The sequence below is a fragment of the Mirounga angustirostris genome, unplaced genomic scaffold, assembly GCF_029215605.1.
Source record: "Mirounga angustirostris isolate CCGP_5_RB_7025 unplaced genomic scaffold, mMirAng1.0.hap1 SCAF_8, whole genome shotgun sequence".
Classification (NCBI taxonomy): Eukaryota; Metazoa; Chordata; class Mammalia; order Carnivora; family Phocidae; genus Mirounga; species Mirounga angustirostris.
The window spans coordinates 42,599,007-42,620,076 of NW_026991716.1; the positions used below are offsets into that span (position 1 = coordinate 42,599,007).

At 43.9% G+C, this 21,070-nt stretch overlaps 1 protein-coding gene across 8 annotated transcripts in view; it reads right to left on the reverse strand.

Moving 5' to 3' along the window:
- ADGRF5 (adhesion G protein-coupled receptor F5) overlaps positions 1–21,070 on the reverse strand; it is a 102,279-nt gene that overhangs the window by 68,470 nt on the left and 12,739 nt on the right. For 5 of the 8 annotated variants that reach the window (XM_045866990.3, XM_045866988.3, XM_045866992.3 and 2 more), the window contains exon 1: positions 1,362–1,784. The exons of 1 other annotated variant lie outside the window; for it this stretch is intronic. The gene's annotated coding sequence lies outside the window, so the exon portion shown is untranslated. Of the gene's footprint in view, positions 1–1,361; positions 1,785–21,070 lie in introns of those variants that run through there. 2 more of the 8 variants (XM_045866996.3, XM_045866995.3) reach the window with 1 other exon arrangement.

Here is a 21,070-nt window from a genome sequence, read left to right on the forward strand (position 1 = left end):
TCCGTTCCTTTCCTTTCCTTTCCTTTTTCTTTCCTTTCCTCTTCTTTCCTCTCCTCTCCTCTCCTCTCCTCTCATTTCTCTTCTCCTCCCTTCCCCTACCCTCCTCTTCCCTTCCTTTCCTTTCTTTTTCTTCTTTCATTTCCAAAACAAGGCTGCCTTTGATGGCCTTCGAGAGAGGACCAAACCTCCAGTTGGGAAATCTAGAGTTTAATCCGTGGGGAACTATTATTAATATTACTTGCCAAAGCCAAAATCAACATAAAAGTAATAATGATAAAAATGAGTAAAACTCTTTCAGACTTTTCTAAGTGCTAAAAGAGCTGTTCACATCCCCATGTGTCATTTTATCTTTTAGTGCGAGAAGGTGCTGTTAAAGATGGGTAAATGAATCTGACAATGAGAATTTACTGTACTCTGTGCCCTGGCTTATCCTGAGAGCTGAGAAGACAGAAAGATGCACAGCACACTATTGATGGGATAACTGGGGGGAGGAGAAGAAAAGAGTGGGTACTGGAGAGTGTGAGATATTCTATGACAGTAGGAATATATTCCTGTGCTACTGGTATAATTGAGAAATGAAAGACCAAAAACCTGAACCCTTTATGAAAGGAAAACCTGAGTGCCAGCTAAGTGGCATGGTCTGGCTTCCTAAAAAGCATAAGAAAACATGGCTTAAGCAAGCCACACTTCAGAGAGCCTTTCCTCCTTCTAGAATGCTCAAGACAAGTCTGCCCAGCTCCTAAAGCCAGCACTTTTCTTGACTTGCTTCCTAGCCCTGACCGTAAACCCTTCCTCTCGGTCATGGGTGAGAGGTGACAACTGAACATTTTGGAGATCACCCCTTGCACCGGTGACTGCCTGGGAGCTGAGAGAGTGCGCGGTGTAGCCTCTTGCTTCGTCAACACAACCGCAACATGGCTGCCTGGCCATGGAAACACTCACGGCAGCATTCACGAATCCTCTGGTCTTTATGGTATTTTCTGGCTCAGAGATAGGAAAATTCATTGAGAAAGAAAAGAAAAGAAAAACAAAGAAAAGAAAAGAAAAGAAACAAAAGAAAGAAAGAAAGGAGAAAAAAAGAAAGCTCTCTTTATTATAGAGAAAACCCTTAAAAGATGCCAAGTGGTTGCATGATACTCAGTCTCCCTAAAGACAATCTCATCAGCTTGACCAACAGCCTGCACAATGCTCTTGACCAAATGTACTTTACGCTGGAAACATACATATCGCAGCCACACAAAAGAAAATCAGGCAGAGGATCAAAACTGGGCATTGCCTTAAAAGGAGTATTGAACTGACTGAGGTGCCCCTGAGGTCTTCCTACAGAGGGAGGTGAACCACAGCAGGAGAAGACATGTTACCTGTCCAGCACCGCAGTCCCCAGGCTGCCTTCTGCTCTGATCAGATGCCTAAAACCATCCAGGTTTCCACTAGGAGGCCATTTGCCCCGCGGTCTCCAAGAAAACCTACACCCGATGAAGACAAAGCCAAGCAGGATTCATTGTGAGGGCTCAGGCAGGACTGGCAGTTCCGTGCCAAGCTCAGCCTCACCCCTGTCCCACGCCTCCCCTGCTGTGGTCCTCCGAGCCTCACAGCGCCAACCGTGAGAGGCTTGCTTCTGTTTGAAAAACAAGAAGTGATTTCCTGCTCCTCTTCCCCGGATGGCGTGTGTGATTTCCCTTACGCCCATGGGAAGTCCTTCAGATCCTCCTTATCTAGAAACCTCTCCATTGAGTGGCCAGACTTGTTTGGTCAATGCTCCTGGTCCTTGCTTTTCTTTCACCAAAGAAAAAATCAGGAAAATGAAACCAAAGCAAACCCCAAATGGGTTAGAGCTAAGGAGTGGTGTAAGATGCCTTGTTTAAACCTTCGAAAGATCAGGCGCCTGGGTGGCTCAGTTGGTTAAGCGACTGCCTTCGGCTCAGGTCATGATCCTGGAGTCCCGGGATCGAGTCCCGCATCGGGCTCCCTGCTTGGCAGGGAGTCTGCTTCTCCCTCTGATCCTCCTCCCTCTCATGCTCTCTGTTTCTCATTCTCTCTGTCTCAAATAAATAAAATCTTTAAAAAAAAAAAAAACCTTCGAAAGATGTTCGCTAAATTAGATTGTGTTTTCATAGTGGAAGGAAAACAATGATGAGTCCTCATCTCTGGCAGTGTCGAGAAGTCAGAGAATTAAAAAAAAAAAAATTCCCCCAAGTATGAGAAGTCCTAAAGCTGTCATTAGTCCTTGCCCTGGGCTTTAGAGAGAGCTGCACTTCAAATCTGCCACATGAAGGGGACAGCTGGTTCTCTCAGATTTCTAGGAAAACTCTATGGATATTTATGCCTCAAATGCTGTGATGCTTAAAATATCATCTTGATAACAACACTAATAATATTTAAAGATAAGAAGATACATGGAAAAGGGCCAGTTGGCAAGCTGCAGTCAGGTTGCTGGGTTTAAAGATGAATTATGATCAGAGTTTTTGAGCTGGAAGTGACCTACCTACCCATTCTCGTTTTACAAGTCAGGAAACTGGGACCCAAGGAGAAACAGTGACTTGCCCAAGGTCAGAACACAGATGAGAAGGAATAGATTATCATTCACTGGTTCTTACATGTTAGTGTGGGCAATGATCAGTTTCCTACTCTGGACCTCGTCCCCACAGAGAGGTTAATGAATGAGGCCTGGAGCCCAGGAATCTGCACTGTGAGTAAGTGCTCCAGGTGAGTCTGATGCAGGCAATCCCCAGACCGTATTTAGAGAAACCCTTATAATATCAGAGCAAGGACTCCAGCGTCAGACTGTAGGGATTCAAACTGTAGTCCCACGGGGTTTTTATTTATGTAGCCTTTTACACATTACAACGCTTCCCTGAGACTTGGTTTTACTATGTGTGAAAGTGGATTACAGTCCTGCTGAGTTTACAGGTTCCAGTGTGAGCGTGCATAGAGAAGGAGCTCAAGAACTGTTTGTGACTCTGGGGACCTGGGCTCTAATCCTACAAGCTCATACTCTTGTCCTTTTCCACACCAACTCTCCTTTTCGCCCACCTTCCCATCCGGTCAAAGCTATCACCCTTAGGCATGTTGACAACTGCCAGTGGTACTCAGGCTTGTGACAGAAGTTAAGAATTTTGACAAAAAAGAGGGTGAAACTTTACAATATCATTCTAACTTCTCGGTGCTGATTCTCAACTGTACTCTCTAGTCCATTCCATGCCGTGGTTAGGACTTGGTTGGACAGTTAGGCAGTCAGGGCCAGGGTCCCCAACAAGAAAATATGGAATCAGGACAGCTAAAATAAAACAGCACTGACATCCTGTTTTGCAGCTTAGACAGGACCACACTAGCATTCTGTTCTGCAGCCTTTGCAGAAATGACTTCTGCAAAACGGCCTAAAATAAGACAGTTAACCACAAGGCATTTGTCAATATCACGGGCCAGGGGCAGTTAAGACCTAAGCCCCCCAGATGTCAGCAAAAAAAGGCCATCAGCACGTGGACATGAACCTAAGAGGTAGACAGATACATGGCCAAAGCCCTGATTGGCATGACTCAGCACACCCTGATTGCTTAAGATAGTTCTGCAAAAGAGCTCATAAAAACTCCTAAACTAAAAACTCCAGGGGCAATCCTCTTGGGCCCCCCTCCTTCTCCGGGAGCTTTATACTCTTGCTCAATAGACTCTGCTTTGCTGCCCACCACTCTTCGTCTGGTCTACCTCTTCATTCTTCAAAGCGGTGTGACCAAGACCCATGGGCACCGAAGGCAGAGAAATCCTGCAACATCATCACTGGGAGATGTGGTATTTGCCCACCCAGCTGACTCTCCACTTCTCCTTGCTGCCAGCCCGAGTCTGGCTGGGGAACTCAGGGAAGGCAACTTGCTCCCTAGGGCCTGAGCTAATCGTGATTGGTCTAAAGCACGCTGATCTCATTCTCCCTGCTGGGCGGCAGGGCGTGCTTGGACGTGAGGCTGGTTGTGGATGCACATTACCTCTGGATTTACCATTAGAGGCACAGTAAAAGTCCTTATTATGTAAACCAGTTCCAGTTGGGGTTTCTGTTATTTGTAGCTAAAAGCTAAAAATAGTAACGTGGTGAATCACCATGAAGAATAAATCTTTTGAGTCTATATAAAATACTACTCTTGGCCTAAAAAAGTATCAGGCAGAGCATTAAAACACATACACACAGAGCCAGATGGCTTAAATCATATTCTAAAATATTCCAAAATAATTTCCCATGCTAGATATTTGAGGTATTAAGTTTTTCTATAGGAAATGGACAAAGATATCCCAGATTCTCTCTTACATTAAGAATCTATAATATGAAATATAAGTAGTGGAAAAGCACCTACGTCTCGAAAACCCTGAGGAGCCTGGGGTTGAGAGTATGGACTCCAGATCTGCCCACCAGTAGCTCCGTGGAACTTGAACAGGTTATTTCATCTTTCTGTGCCTCAGTTTCCTCATCTGTAAAATCAGAGTAATAATAGTACCTACCTCAGTGTTGCCGTGAAGATTAAAATGCTTGTAACAGTGCCTGGCATATAGGGAGCAGGTCTAAGTGTTGGCTATTGTTAACTCTGTGGAAAGAAAATTTTTGTGGTAATAATACAGCTGCCTGTGTGGATTTGGCAGTGTCTTCGCCTTTGCTTTCTGCCAGGTCTGCCTCTAGTTCAGCCGAGATTGGCCCTTTGAAGATGCCTTTGAAATATATCTTGTCTTTGTCATGAGATTGGTTCTTTTGGGAGTAACTTGAGTGGATTAGGATAAACGTAGATAAATGACACCAGCTGTGTTGGGGAGGAATGAAGAAAAACCAGGAGGACACCAGACATTAATGTGGTAGTAAAAGACACTAAAAGAATTTTGCCGGCTGACCGCTTTGGAAAGTAATTGTAGGATAGAACTAAATGCCAGGGGGCCAGTTAGCTCACTCCAGGATAAAGGGAAATTTGCAGACCTTGGTACTTACAAAAAGAGTAACAATGGCTGGGAGCTGGACTTGGATATTTACAAAAATAACAATGGCGGGGAGCTTGATATCCAAGTCTTTTTGTTACTCTTTTTGTAAATACCAAGGTCTTACCTGAAGAAACACCCCGTGGTCAGAGTGAGCTCCAGGAGTAAATGCTTCTTTTAAAATGCTCTGCTCTAAGATTTCCTGCTTGGGTTGGGTTGTGGGTGGGCTGTGGGCGCAGTTGGCTCTCTGACACGGAACGGGGCATTGTCAAGGTGGCTGTCCCTTCGCTTCCCTGAAGAGCAATTCCTCTCTCACCCACAGTCCTGTTTGTTGCTAGGAACACTCTGTGCTTGTCCCACTCACTTTACAATGAAAACAAAGACAAATAAAAAATGGAACCACCATATGGTCTCGGCTGCAAACCAGAATTAGCTGCTGATGGGGAGACTTTGCCCTATTGTGGCTAAGGCTTCCAGTGGCTATGACAGAGGCCCTTCTCCTGGATTCTAAGATGTTGGAGTCGGTGGCAGGTCAAACCCAAGCTTCTCCAAACAGACTGCGGTGGTGCATTCAGAGTAACTAATTCACCAGTCATGTTATATGTGTTTACAGGCACGACGTGTCTCTTAGGACTTGAGGGTATCACCTCATTCCGTACAGAGCTGTTTTCTCAGGCAGAAATGTTGGCACCAAATTAACACATATTTCCAGCATGCTCCAGGCTGTTTCACTGCCCAGCCCTTCCCTCTTGCTCACCTAGGTAACTTTTAGTCTCCTTCTAAGTTATAGGTGTTATTTCATCCAAGGACCCTCCTATCCCTCCCAGCCTGGGACAAGTTCCTTCTCCCTGGACCCATAATTCCAGGTCTATGTCTTTTTGCAGTTACCACACTGCATCCAAATGATTATCTTAATGAATTCAGGGTAAGCAGCTTGAGGGCAGGAACTAGTCTTATTTATTATATGCTAGCAACTAGTACAATGCTGGCATATAGAAGGTGATCAATAAAAGCAAAAAGAAAATGAAACTGCTCCATCTCATCCATTGCTGGCTCCCCCTCTTAACACTGGCGTGGTCCAACTCTTCTTTGTTGATACTAATTTCTCAGGTGAGCTCCAGCCTGGTTTCAATCTTTGTGAGGATAACTTCCAAATGCACTCCTCTATCATGGACCTCTCTCCTGAATTCCTGACCTGTATACCAGCTGCCTACTTGACATTTCCACTTGGATATTCAGTAGGATCTCAAACTGAATGTAACCAAAACTAAAATCATGATCTGCCCTCCCAAACTAGCTCTTCCAACCATCTCTCCCATCTTAGTAAAGGGCATGGCCATCCTTCCAGGTTGCCCAGACCACAACTCAAAGAGTCATCCTTGAGCTCTCCCTCGCACACTCTATAATTTGTCATCAAATCCTATCATCTCTACCTTCCAAATGTATGCATGATTGGGCATTTCTTACGCCTGCCACTACTATTATTCTCATCAAGCCATCATTATCTCTTGGCTGCATTATTATCGTGGCCTCTAACTGGTCTCTGTGCAAGACTACAGTTAGAATGGTCCTCATAAAAAGTACGCTGTGATGTCCACCTATACTCAGCCCTCCTGTGCTCCCACCTCACACAGTCAAAGTTCAAGGGCCTTCAGTGTTCTGCAACGCCTACACCCCTACACCTCTGCTCCTCCCACTGTTTCTTCCTTCGATTCCTCTTCTACTTCTCTCCCGCTTTGCTCACATTGCTCCAGCCATGCTGGCCTCCTTGCAAGCCAGGCACAATTCCATCTCAGAGTCTTTGCACTGCCTGGAATACTCTTTGCCCAGATATCCTTGTGCCTCCCTCCCTCACCTCATTCCCAACTTTGTCCAAACAATGCTTTCTTAGTGAGGCCTTTGCTGACTGCCATATTTCACATTTCCCAATTTGCCATCCCTGACTCTTTTTCTCCCATATCACATATGATCTCTCATGCACAATAATGTACTTATTTGCTTTGTTTATTGTCTGTTTCCACCTCCCATCCCTCTCACCTAGCATGTAAGCTCCTTGAGGACAGGGATGCCTAGTTTGTTCACTAAAGAAGAGTATTTGGAAGTGTGACACACAAAGTTGTGAAAGCCACAGCATTCGTATATACACGGCCAAAGTATGTACAAAAGTGCATAACGGCTCAACTTGCAAAACCCTCCCACCTTCACGTCTTGGCAGGGTCAGCCCTGGTTTTTTTAATCTACAACCAGATGTTAGTAACCCTTTTGACCCCCTGTGGCCCAGAGTCAGCTCTCTTTTGGTGTTTCTATATCAAGGCCAGGAAAATTCCCCTCTGGCACTGACCTGTCCTTATGCAAGGAAGGAACCAACAAATAATTGGGCAGTTTTATAGTATACAAATGGTCTTATTCTTATCTTTTGTGTGTATATCTTGGCAGCGTCTCTGCTAATTGGAGTTGATTATATTTACACTCGGCTGGGGCCTCTCAGGTTTAATCTGCACTTGCTGTTACTGGGCCCATTCCACCAATAGATAAACAGAGTTATTACACCTTCTCTGTGTCTATATCCTCCAGAGAGTTATATTACTTTGCTATGGAAGATCCCAAAGCTTCCATCTTTCGCACCAGTTAGATAGAGTTGACAGCCTCATTGTACTCGCCTTTTTATGCTCCCAGAGATGGCTCTGGCTTCTGTCAGAAATCCAAAGCACACCCCATATGGAACCTTGTTTTGGACTCCATACCCAGGATTACCTCCCCTACATTTTCCCAGAAGAGGGAAAGACAGCACATGGGGGAAATGGAGGCAGATTTAGGACATGGCTCCATAGAGGTATCATTAGCAGCCCTCTTTTGACCTTTATTGACCTTTCCTTGGGGAGGGTTGACCATCAATGGCCTGTGAGTCATCCCCAGCCTTCAGGTTCCACCTTCAGTTCTCACAGGAGACATGCTATTCATATAACAGGAAGTGCTTGCTGATGCCCACAGTATGACATATGTCATCCACATGCTGCAGCTCTGATGGACATGACGTCAGTCACTGATTGACCAAATTTGTCATTGACTCCTCCTCCTTCAGTCCTTCCCCCCACACTTCTGTCAGCATCATGGGGAAGAGCAGGTTATTTGAGGACATGTGTATTCCTTCTTATCTTGGTCTTGGCAGGAATCTATTTAGAAGGAAGCTGCATTTCCTCTAAAGTGCACATCTTCTGTCCATGCATACTGGGTGGCCACTCCTGTTCCAATCTCTGCTCCTTTGTTGTGCATCTGATCTGCATCAGCAGATATCGGACATCTCAGGTAACAGAGAGCGTCTTCTACAAACATGTGGCGGCCCCGAGTTTGGGCTTGCAAAACCCTGTCCCCATAAGGGCAATTCCCATCTATATTCCATTGCTCTCTACTGTTTTCAGGGCTGCAGCACTTCTGACCCCGAAAGAAAATATCCCCCATGTTTGCCTCTGATTACAGAGGTATTTTCTCCCTCGCGTTTTATCAAGTTGATTAGTGAACAGCCATGATGCCAAAACCACTAAATAAATATGAGTTTGAGGAGTCATTCATGCCAGGATAAAAGTAAGAATCAAAGAGTGTTATACTATGGGGGCCCAGTGATCATTCATTCTAGCTCTCTAGTGGCAGAGGGACACTGGGAGGCAACCAAGGTCACAGCACCATCAGTGTCAGAGCCAGAACTGGAATTTAGACCTTTTGTCTTCCCATGCAGGACTTTCAACATTGTGCCCTGGTGCCTGTCCCCACCCCGCCCCCACAGGATACTGTGCAGCTATATCTCTCCTCTTACCTCTAAATTGAGACAACTGCCCAGTACAGTTAGGGTGCTTATCCCTGTACCTAATGGCAGGATGGAGTGGTGATTTCTGAGTAGAGAAAGAGGCGATATTAAATTTGTGTTAAACCTGTAGACGTTTCTTTAGGATGTTCGGTTCACAACTTAACTAGTGCCTGAAATGATGCCCTAAATCATAAAGTAGCCCAATGTTTCCAGCGCCTATATTCCTTCATGGAAGAAAGTTACATAATTCTAACATGTTGGAATGTAGCTAAACTGTAAGTGTAGCGAATGGCATCATGATGGTCTGAAAAATATGGGGCCAGGTGACATCGGTAGGATAGGCTGTCACCTTTGTGGCAGGATTTGAGAAAGAACGGAAAAACCTACATCCATTTGCCCCTAATGCCTAAAATTACACTTTTGGAGACAAATCGCTTTAAGTGAAGGCACAGCCCTATTCTGACTCAAAAGCCTCTGAAAAGGTGACATATTGTCTATTTCCAATGAGTTATATAGAAGCATGAATTAGTTTAAGTCCTCAAAGAAGCTTTTATATGGAAGAGAGTCAAGATAACAGGAGGGCAATGAGGCTAGAGAAAAGTGGGGAATATGGGGAGAGTATGTCAAAGGGCAGTTCTTATCGTGTCTGGGAGCAGACCTACAGCTCACAGACAACATCCTGCTAATTGTTGGTGGAATTGCTACAGTCACATAGCCTGACAATCCCATTATTTTTTTTTAATTTTTTTTTTAAGATTTTATTTATTTGCGCGCGAGAGAATGAGAGACAGAGAGCATGAGAGGGAGGAGGGTCAGAGGGAGAAGCAGACTCCCTGCTGAGCAGGGAGCCTGACGTGGGACTCGATCCCGGGACTCCGGGATCATGACCTGAGCCGAAGGCAGTCGCTTAACCAGCTGAGCCACCCAGGCGCCCCTGACAGTCCCATTATTTATGTTACTTTTTTCACTCCTCAGAATGACCATTTCATACCTTCTCTTCTCTCCTCATTCTTTGCAGTAGCCTTGCCTCATACTTCACTGAGAAAACAGAATCAATCAAATGGGAACGCTCATCCTCCTACACACAAACTTTCAACCCCCTCTTGCATCTGCACTGCCCTCTTTGGCCCTCCCTTTGGTTTGAGAAGACGTGTCCCTGCTCCTCCTGCTGGCCCACCTCTTCCTCCACTTGGCTCTGGGTCCCATTTCCTCTTACTTCCTCAGCAATGGATCAGTCCCAGCAGCACACAAACATGCTCCAGAAACTCTCTTTACAAGCCTTGCTTTGACATATCTCTCTCTCTCTGTCTCCATTGACTGTAGTGTTTTCCTGCTCCCCATTACAGCAAAACTTGAGCAAAGAGCTGAATACATAGGTTTGTGTTCCATATTCTCACTCTTCTTCTCTGGTCCCTACGTCAGTTAAACCAGTCTTCCTCCACCAGGACAGCTGACCTTTTACAATGTGAAGGTTAGGGGCACTGACCCCCTGCTCAGTTGAAAATCCACAAATAACTTTTGACTCCCCCCAAACTTAACTAGTAGTAGTCTACTCTTGACTAAAAGCCTTACCGATTACATAAATAGCTGATTAACACATATTTTGTATGTTGTATGTATTATATGCTGTATTCTTACAATAAAGTAAGCTAGAGAAAAGAAAATGCTATTAAGAAAATCATATGGAGAAGAAAATAGATTTACAATTACATACTGTATTTCTCAAAAAGTGTCCATGTAAATGGACCCATGCAGTTCAAATCCATGTTGTTCAAGGGTCAACTGTACTGCACAAAGCTCACCATGGTTTCCACGTCACCACGGTCAATGGTCCATTTGCTGTTCTCACCTTCCTTGACCCTGCAGCACCCCTGGACAGAGTTGGCCACTTCCTCCTTGAAATCTCATATTTTTCTGGCTTCTGTGGCATCCAGTCTTATGATGTTCTTCCTACCGCCCTCCACCCCCCATCCCCGGTTCCTCTTCTCCATCTCCTTCATGGCCTTTCTTCCTCTTTCTGATCTTTAAAAGTTGGCATGCCCCACATTTGGTGTAGGATCGATCCCACCGTCCTTTCTCACCTGTGTTTTTTTCCAGGGTGACATCATCTGGCACCATATTTGGAAGAACATTCATGGACAAGAGCAAAATAAAGATATTTTTAGACATATAAAGACTGAAAAAGTTTGTATTTCACTGACTCTGGCTGAAAGCACTTGTGAAATAGGGTAAAAATTTTTTGTGCCATGGACTCCTTTGGCCATCTGGTGAAGACTATCGATCCTTCTCAGAATTACGTTTTTAAATGCATAAAACAAAATACACAGATTACAAAGGAAAATAATGACATTGCAATATAGTTACCAAAGTATCAAAACATAATGGGGCTTAGTAATATATTTACTTCTTTGTTAATGTATTCAATTAAAAGAGTTAATGAGGCAGGTTTAATAACCACACAATTTTAATTTAATAAATTTAATAAACTGGAGTTTGAGGATCTGCAACCTAGTAATGTGATATTAAAGTACCTGGGATTTCTCTTGGTGACAAAGTCATAGGTACAGCTAATACTGTGCTGGTTTTTTGCCTAAGTTCCTAATTAAAGGAAGTCCTAAATTATAATGGGGGTTAGTGAAAATAAAGGTAATTTCTCATTCAAATTCACGGACTCCCTAATTTTTATTCATATTGCATCCATGAACCTGGGTTAGGGATATATTTAAGAAAGCAGGAAATTGAACACTCAAGAACTGAAAGTTTATGGGGCACCTGGGTGGCTCAGTCATTAGGCGTCTGCTTTTGGCTCAGGTCGTGATCCCAGGGTCCTGGGATCGAGCCCCTCATTGGGTTCCCTGCTCCGCGGGAAGCCTGCTTCTCCCTCTCCCCCTGCTTGTGTTCCCTCTCTCGCTGTTTATCTCTCTCTGTCAAAATAAGTAAATAAAATCTTTAAAAAAAAAAAAGAACTGAAAGTTTAAAAACTATTTTTAAACTACTAGTTTTAAAAATTATTCACTAGAGTGCCTGGGTAGCTCATTTGATTAAGCATCCCACTCTTGATTTCATCTAAGGTCATGGTCTAAGTGTTGTGGGATGGAGCCCCACATCAGGCTTCACACTGAGCATGGAACCTGCTTAAGATTCTCTCTCTCCCCCTGCCCCTTCCCCTACTTACACATTCTCTCTCTCTCTCTCTTAAAAAAATTAGTTAAAAATTACTAACTGGGAAATGGGATTATAAAAGATAATATGAACTAAAATACTAGGTAACAGTGAAAAGGAACATAGTAGGTGTTCAATTAATACTTGTTTAATGAATAAATGGATCAAGGGGAGAGTGGTTTTATTCTTATCCCTTTTTTAGCTGGCTAGATACACACCATGAGGGGAATCCAGTACTTCCAAAAGCAAGATCACAGCATGGTTTTGCTAATACACCGTGCACACTAATGCCCCCCTGCATGGCGTCCTGCTTGTTAATAGGGTTACAGGAGTCCCCGTACATGGATGGACGGGAAGGAACTCCACCATCTTGGCCAAAGAGTGGAAGTAATTTCGGAAATATAGCTAGAAATCCCTGGCACATAAGAGAGGCTCAATAAAATTGCCAAGACCTGCAATATGGAGGTAACACTAATAGGCCAATATCAGCTCTGGTCAGCCAGAGAAGGCCACTTTGTGACAACTTGCCCCCCATTTGTCTCCCACACAAGTGTACATCTCACCTCGTCCAGAGTCGCTACTCCTGGCTCCTACATCACATCTAACAATTATGTCCCTGGACTAACACTTCTCTCAATTCTTCAAAAGAAGAATGCATTCTTTTTAAATGTCCTTTCAAGAATACATAATATGTCAGGCACAATGACAGTGTTTGCTTGAGAAAGAAATCAGAAAGACTGGCTGACGCCTATGTCTATGAAGAACAACAAAGGCTCTGAAACTCAGCCCCGTTGAGGAGAAGCATAAAATTGGGGGCAGCAGTGGTGAGAATGGAAAATGAAGCACAAATAAAAATTAATTAAAACTTTTTAAGTTAAAATCCCTAGGGAAAGGAAGAATGTGTCTCTGAAAAGCATAGAGACGTGGAATGCTGAAAAAACAACAGAGCTCATGACTGAGCTTTGGGGAACCCATATACTCCACACTTAGCAATATCTTGTTAGACCAAGAACACCACATTTTAAATTACCTGTAGTGAATAACTTTTTTTAAAAAAAGATTTTATTTATTTATTTGAGAGAGAGAGAGAGAGCATGAGCGAGGGGAGGAGCAGAGAGGAAGGAAGAGTGACAAACAGACAGTGCTGAGCAGGGAGCCCGACACGGGGCTCAATCCCAGAACCCTGAGATCACGACCTGAGCTGAAATCATGAGATGGCCGCTTAATTGACTGAGCCACCCACGCTTCCCTGTAGTAAATTACTTTTAAAGAAAATGTTAAGGGCACATAATTCCCAGATAGTGCCTGTATTACTCAGGAAAATGGCTCCTATTCAAAGCTTTTTTGTTTTAATGTTGGGAAAAGCATTAGTTGTTCACTTTGAGTGGCTTATGTGTAGATTTACTGAATTCTTGTCTCCCCAAATCTAAGCCGTGGATATGGCATCGTTTTGGCACCCTGTTTACTCACTGATCTGTTCCCATTTCCCATACCATTATGGCAAACTCAGAGTCTGTCTGAGCTTCTAGTCGGCCTGGTAGTTGAGTTGGTAAACCCAAAAGCAAGGTGCTCTGGATTCTAGACTGTACTTTTTGGGTTTTTCAGAAATAAATGTGTAAGAGATCAGGGGAACGATGTTCATGGTGGTTGCTTCTGCCCTTTGAAATGGCCTACTGTCGGGCACACGGTCATCCTGTTTTGTGTGTTTCATGAAAGTTGCCCATCCCTCCACAGATCCAATAGCCCGTCCCAGGACAACGAGGGATCCAAGTTTCCAAGTTCAAGACCTCTCCTAACTACATTGCCTTCTACAAATTAAAGTCTGCCTCTAGGGACCATTAAACTATTTTTAGACCTGATAACATAGCACACAGAACACAGCTACATATCAACAATTACATGATTATTCCAGGCCCACACCCCTTAAGTTTGCTTCATTTGACCTGGAACATTAACAGAGGGAAAACCACGTATTATTTTTAGTCTTTTCCTGAATTCCTCTAATGCTGTTCAACTTTCCATTTTCGTTAGGGCCATCAAGATCGGGCCTTTGTGCTTTACGTGACTGTGTGTATACACTTCAGTGTACTTTTGTCTGGGACTATTTATTTGAACCTGCTGAGCTCTCACTAAATATGGGCACTCTTATGAATGACCTCTGGCCCTTGGATCACTTACTAGTCAGTTAGAAATGCTCCCATATTGTCTCTTCTCAAGTGCTAGAGTCACCTCTACATCAGGTACCTGCCCAGGGGTTATTTATATGCACTAACAGGAACAATATTTGAGTATACTTGTATGTTTAAAACGAAATTTTCCAGGAACCAAGAAATGACTGAAAGAGAGAATTGGTTCCCTAAACCCACTAACACACACACACACACACACATACACACACACTCCTACTTCTTTGCATTGCAAAATCAGAATGAAGAAGGTGGCAGTCAGGGCAGGGAATTCTGGACCATGGAGGTGTCTAGCATATTTGACATCTGCACTAGATCTCTTACTAACGCCTCCCTCTTGTATATGAGAACATTATTTTCAGTAATAATCTTTATTTTCTTGATTAAATTATTCAGATTTAAAACAGCTAAAAGAGAAAACATTGCACTTTAAAATATTAAAATTCAGGGATGCCTGGATGGCTCCGTCAGTTGGGCGTCTGCCTTCAGTTCCAGTCATGAAGCCAGGGTTCTGGGATCGAGTCCCGCATCGGGCTCCTTGCTCAGCAGGGGCCTGTTTCTTCCTCTGTCTGCCGCTCTCCCTGCTTGTGCTCGCTCTCTCTCTGACAAATAAATAAATAAAATCTTTAAAAAAATTAAAATTCAATAAAACATTTAAGGGGGAGGTAAATTTTGTGTCTGCCAAATGAAAAGAGTATAATTTGCAGGTCGTACTCTACTTCACTGTTTTAAATTTTATGTATTTATTTATTTTTTAAAAATCTTTTTAAAAATTTATTTATTTATTTATTTGAGAGAGAGAGAGACAGAGAGAGACAGAGAGCACCTGAGTAGGGAGAGGAAGATAATCCCAAGCAGACTGCTCGCTGAGCTCAGAGCCCATTGTAGGGCTCGATTCCAGGACCCTGAGATCATGACCTGAGCTGAAATTGAAAAGTTGGATGCTTAACTAACTGAGCCACCCAGGCAACACCTTCACCGTTTTAAAATTTTAAACATAAATAAAAACTCCATGTGGTCCCATAGCATAACAGAGTTGAAGCAACTCCATTCAGCTTCTTTGTCTGTACAACCACCGTGCTAACCTTGTTTATTTTTAGTCTCTGTTCAAATGTGGGGACATGTCATGCCCAGGAGCTAGAGACACTTCAAAGAAGCTCAGACACTTACAAGGAAACAAGCACGTGCAGCTGAGTCCCTTTGCGTCAGGAGTCACGATACGACTGAGAGTTTAGTAAATTAACTTTTATGTAGAATACAATCTTTATTTAAAAATAAGGAATAAAAATATGATCATTAAGAGCTTATATTAATGAAATTCACCAGTGATGGCAGCCCTTGTTTAGAAGTTAGACCAACAAAAGATTATTTTAGGAAGAGTATTTTGTCACTGACAGTGTTTGGAATTGCTACCATGTGGTGATAACTGGTTTTATTATTGATTTTAAATTCTCTACAGATTGTGTACCACCTTATTGCCTGCAACTAGGGGGTGTCTCCACATGCCACCCTCGGGGCCCCCAAGTCCAAAGGGTCTCTTGCAAACTCCTCACCCAAGACTGGGAGACCTTGGTATCTGAGGATTGCTCCTTTTCTCTTCATTCACTAGCCTCATCTGTTTAACCTGGGAGCAGTCCTTTCAGGGATATAGACCCAAAGGGGGTGGAGGAAGCCACTACAAAGAGAAGTAGGGGAGAGCTGGAGAAGGAAGTCCATGTGAATCCCAAGACTCACTAAGGCATTTCCCATCTCCTCCGAGGGAAGCTGACTTCGCCTTTCCCCCTTCCCCGAGGCCCCCACATGCTCCTCACTTCAGCTCCATCTGGAGACTGCTCCCCGGCCAGAGGAAGGAAGGGCCACACACTCCTCTTTCTCAGCACAGCTCTGAGCCCCCCCAGGCCATCTGAAAAAAAAAGAATGTGGTGCGTGGCTCTGACCAGGGGTCAGAAGGGAAACCGGCTTTAGCCTCACTTGACTTGAAGGAAGGAAGCAGGAAGCCCTGCTTGGGGCTGGGGGTGAAGCCATCCTCCGGGGCCAGCTGTCCTATTACCTCCTGACCCCCTCTCTAATCAAGAAGGCTTGGGAATGGCTCCAGCATAGAAAGCAGAGCTTCTGCAGCACCTTCCACTTTCCACTCTCAAGATTAAAGACTATGTCTTGCACAAGAAATGATCCTTCTGGGCACTACTGTTTACACCCTGTCAGGCAGTGGGGGTCAAGCCCTGAGTGAGCCTCCGCAACTCCAAGAAGGAGGAGACATTGTTGTCCCATTTTACAGACAGAAACTCCATCTCATGTGGTATATATACATAAATCTTGCCATTTACATCTACATGAATGGAACTGGAGGGTATTACGCTAAACAAGTCAAGCAGAGAAAGACAATTATCACATGCTTTCACTCATATGTGGAATATTAGAAATAGCACGGAGGACCATAGGGGAAGGGAGGGAAAACTGATGGGAAGCCATCAGAGAGGGAGAGAAATCATGAGAGAGTCCTGACTATAGGAAACAAACTGAGGGTTGCTGGAGGGGAGGAGGTGGGGGGATGGGATAACTGGGTGATGAGCATTAAGGGCGGCACGTGATGTAATGATCACTGGTGTTACATGCAACTGATAAATTATTGAACTCTACATCTGAAACTAATGATGTACTATAAGTTGGCTAATTGAATTTAAATTATAAAAAAGAGAGAGAGAAAGAGAAGAAACTCCGTTTCAGAGCTGATCTGGAGAGGATGGAACCCAGAACTGCCTCGTGTCCGAGGCCCCGTGTCCTTACTGGGGTGGGGTTGTCTGGGGGCCGAAACCTCCCTGGACTCTAGCATCTGTGGATCCCAGAGCACTGCCTTCAGACCGTGGTAGTTGTGCTGCTGGCTTGGACATCACCGGGGGCCATCTATCGTTCGTCAAACCCAGCAGTGCGGTGAGCAAGATTTTAGAAATGTATAAAGTGAACTTCTGGATAACTTACTAGTATAATATGTGTGGGATCAGATGCCAGGTATCCTCTCATTCTTTTCTTCCAGGTCTGCCTGCCCCTCAAAATATCCCTTCCCATGAAGGCATTATGAGCAAGGATGGATTTAAATATGATAATAACAATGGTATGTGGATTTGCCTCATACACTCTATGTTACCCAAATCCTCTTTTCGTATGTTTCTTCTTCTAAATCATGCATCATTCATTCATTCAGCAAATACTGATGAAAACCAGTGCTCCAGACACTATCCTACCCCCTGGAGATAAGCAGTAACTAAAACAACTGTCCCCTAGGAGTTTACATTCTAGTTGGGGTTCTCTCCCCTGCTCTGTGCCCAGGAGGCTGAACCCACATCCTACAGGGCCTTGTCATCTTGGAGGGCGATGAGAAGAATGGGAAGGTGGGAGATGCCAGAAGGAGACTGCAGGATGGAAAGAACAGGGAGCCAGGTATTTGCTTCCTCTCTTCCTTCCAGGCTGCGGTTTGGGTGGTGGCTGTGTTCCTCCACTCTCCCCCCAGTTCTGGGGAACTCCTTCTACCCCAGCAGCAGATCTTGCCAGGCTCCTCTGACACCCCAACATCAACCTTCTTGCCCCTCTGTGCCCTGGGGGAGGCAACCACGGGCTTCTGCATGCCTGCTCGTGCCCTGTTGACTTAAATGCCTACAGTTTTTCAGTTAGTGTTTGACACCGTCATTTCTGCCAGTAATATAGACAATAAGCAAATAAGTTAAATATATATCAGATGAGCAAAAATGCTATGTAGCAACATAAAGCAGAGTAAAGGCATTAAAGTGTGTGTGTGCGTGTGTGTGTATATGTGAATCTTTTCTACCTGTAGGGGTGGAAGTTTTGCTTTAATAGGTGTTGACTGGTCAAGCTCCAACTGTCTGGATTGAATGCTTGTAGGGGCTGGAACCGAGGTAGCTCAAAGGTGTGATGGGGACATCAGGAAATGGGAGGGCACTGGCTGCCCCGTGAGCTTGTGGAGGCTCAGAGCAACTGAGCAGCAACCAAATTGATAAATCTGGGGGACTTCAATTAAAATCCCTATGTGGAAATTAAATAAATGAGGGGAAAGAGCAAGTTAATACAAATGTACTGTTTCTTGGGTTCAATGAAAGTCATTTTCTGCTTATTTCCTTTTTATACAATTACTGTTAATTTCAATTATTTTTAGTAACTTCTCTTTGAACTCATCATCTCAAAACTCAAAGGTGACTTTTTTTTAAGATTTTATTTATTTATTTGACAGAGAGAGATATAGAAAGAGAGTGCAAGCACAAGCAGAGGGAGTGGGAGAGGGAGAAGCAAGGCCCCATGGAGCAGGGAGCCTGATGCGGGGCTCGATCCCAGGACCCTGGGATCATGACCAGAGCTGAAGTCAGATGCTTAACGACTGAGGTACCCAGGCACCCCTCAAAGGTGACTTTCATTAAATGTTGAATTTTGTTGTGAGGATATGGAATGCAGAGCTCCACTAATTTATTTCATTGGTAAACTAAGGGGCAAAATTGGATAGTATCGAAAAAATCCTAAAATGTATGTTTAGCCCATTTCTTCTATAACGCAACAGAGACTGTTAATGGAATTGAATCTGCTTTGGATGAATGAGGATGTCCAGATGCTCCCAGATATTCAGAATGGTGTTTCTTTATCTTAACACCATAGATAGAGGAATTTAAGCTACTGGATGGGTCATCAAACCCTCACAGAAACTTGTTTTTTTGTGATTTGAATTTATTTCTGCTCCTGGGAGCCTCACTTTGATCCATCACTCATGTTAATAATTGTTAATTTGGCCAGTTGCTATTTATCACATCAATCTTTTTCTTCTAAATCTTTGCTATGAAAAATTATGTTTATGACCATGACATTTAAAAAGGTAGATTTTTTTTTTTTTTTTTTGGTAAGCGAAAAGGAACATGAAGCTTCCAGGATCCTTTCTTCTCCAACCATCCTTTCACTCCTCCTTTGTTTGAGGTGACTGCATTTCCCAGCTTCTTCCTGCCTTATCTATCAAGGAGGAAATAACAACCATTGGGATATATGTTGGCCTTAACCAGCTGGCCGCACTCAAAGACACCAATCACCTATTTCCACATTCACAGCCCATTCCGTAAAGACTCAGATTCAAACTGTTTTAAAAGGTAGAGAAAAAAAGAAAAAAAAGCTGAGGCTCTAAAGCCCTCCAAAGGGGCAAACCCTTAACGTAAGTGTTTGCTCTGGACAACAGTGACTTCCTGCTTTGCAAACAGAAGTTTCAAAGGGTTGATTTTTGAAATTCCAATGAAACCTACAAGTCACCATATTTTGACCACTTACAGATCAAAATCAAACAGAATTTCGGGAATATTTGGATTAAATTTTCTTCAACTACAGAAATATTCACAAGTTAAAGGAGCATTAGAGAAAAGAAAGTAAGAGATTTAGTCATTCTTCCTTACAGGAATTTTCTTTCTTTTTTTTTTTAAAGATTTTATTTATTTATTTGAGACAGAGAGAATGAGATACAGAGAGCATGAGAGGGAGGAGGGTCAGAGGGAGAAGCAGACTCCCTGCCGAGCAGGGAGCCCGATGCGGGACTCGATCCCGGGACTCCAGGATCATGACCTGAGCCGAAGGCAGTCGCTCAACCAACTGAGCCACCCAGGCGCCCCTTACAGGAATTTTCAAAATTTAATGCAGCTTAAGAATCCCACAAAACAAGGACGCCTGGGTGGCTCAGTTCGTTAAGTGTCTGCTTTCGCTCAGGTCTTTATCCCAGGGTCCTGGGACCAAGTCCCGCATTGGGCTCCTTGCTCAATGGGGAGCCTGCTTCTCCCTCTCCCTCTGCCTGCCGCTCCCCTGCTTGTGTGCGTGCACGTGTGCTCTCTCTCTCTCTCTGACAAATAAATGAATAACGTCTTTAAAAAAAAAAAAACAAACCTTTCCTTAAAAAAAAAAAAAAAGAATCACACAAAACAAATGAACATAGGGGAAGGGAAGGAAAAATAAAACAAGATGAAAACAGAGAGGGAGGCAAACCATTAAGAGACTCTTAACTATAGGGAAGGAACTGAGGGTTGCTGAAGGGGAAGGGGTGGGGAGATGGGGTAGCTGGGTGATAGACATTAAGGAGGGCATGTGATGTGATGAGCACTGGGTGTTATATGCAACTGATGAATCACTAAACTCTACCTCTGAAACTAATAAAACACTATATGTTAACTAAATTGAATTTAAATAAAAAAATTTAAAAAAAGAATCACCCAAATAAATAATTTGGTCTAAGTTCTTGGCTATATGATCATAAATTCTGCTCTGCAGGACCACAGACCAGTAGCACAAACACCACCCAGGAATTTGCTAGAAATTCCAATTCTTGAGACCACCCAGACCTCCAGGTTCTAAAGTCCTGGGGGTGGGCCCAGTGATCAGTGTTAAAACAAACTCTCCAGAGGTGATTCTGAGGCACATAAAAGTTTAATAACCACTGAGATAGAGCATGATTTTTTTTTGAGAAAAATACTGTTGCCTGGTCCCCAGGCCTAGGGTCTGTTGAATCAAAAGCTCCACGTATATTTAGAGAAGCATTGACAGGTAGGGGAGCTGCTGGCTTAGTTCATAGAGAGTCTCTCCTGGTCTCAAAATGACACAGTTGCCTTCAGCTAAAAGCCTTAATCGTTAGGGCTTCTGCCTACCTATCCAGCTTCACCTCCCTCTGCCACTTTGTCCTTACCTTCCTCTCTCCCTTTGAGCCCCCTCAGTGCCCTGCAAGCACTGTGTTCTCCAGCCTCTGCCCAGAACAGCCTCCTTCCTCCATTTTCACTTGTCTAACTCCCATTGTCCTTCAAGGTCCAAGTCAGGGTCATTCTCTGCAAGAAGCCACCTCTGACTCCCTCTAGTTGTGTGTACACCTCTGCCCCTCACTGCCCTCTGTCAAAGCCCTTACTGAACTGCGCTGGAATGGTCTATTTGTGATCCCCTTTTCCCCACTCTCACC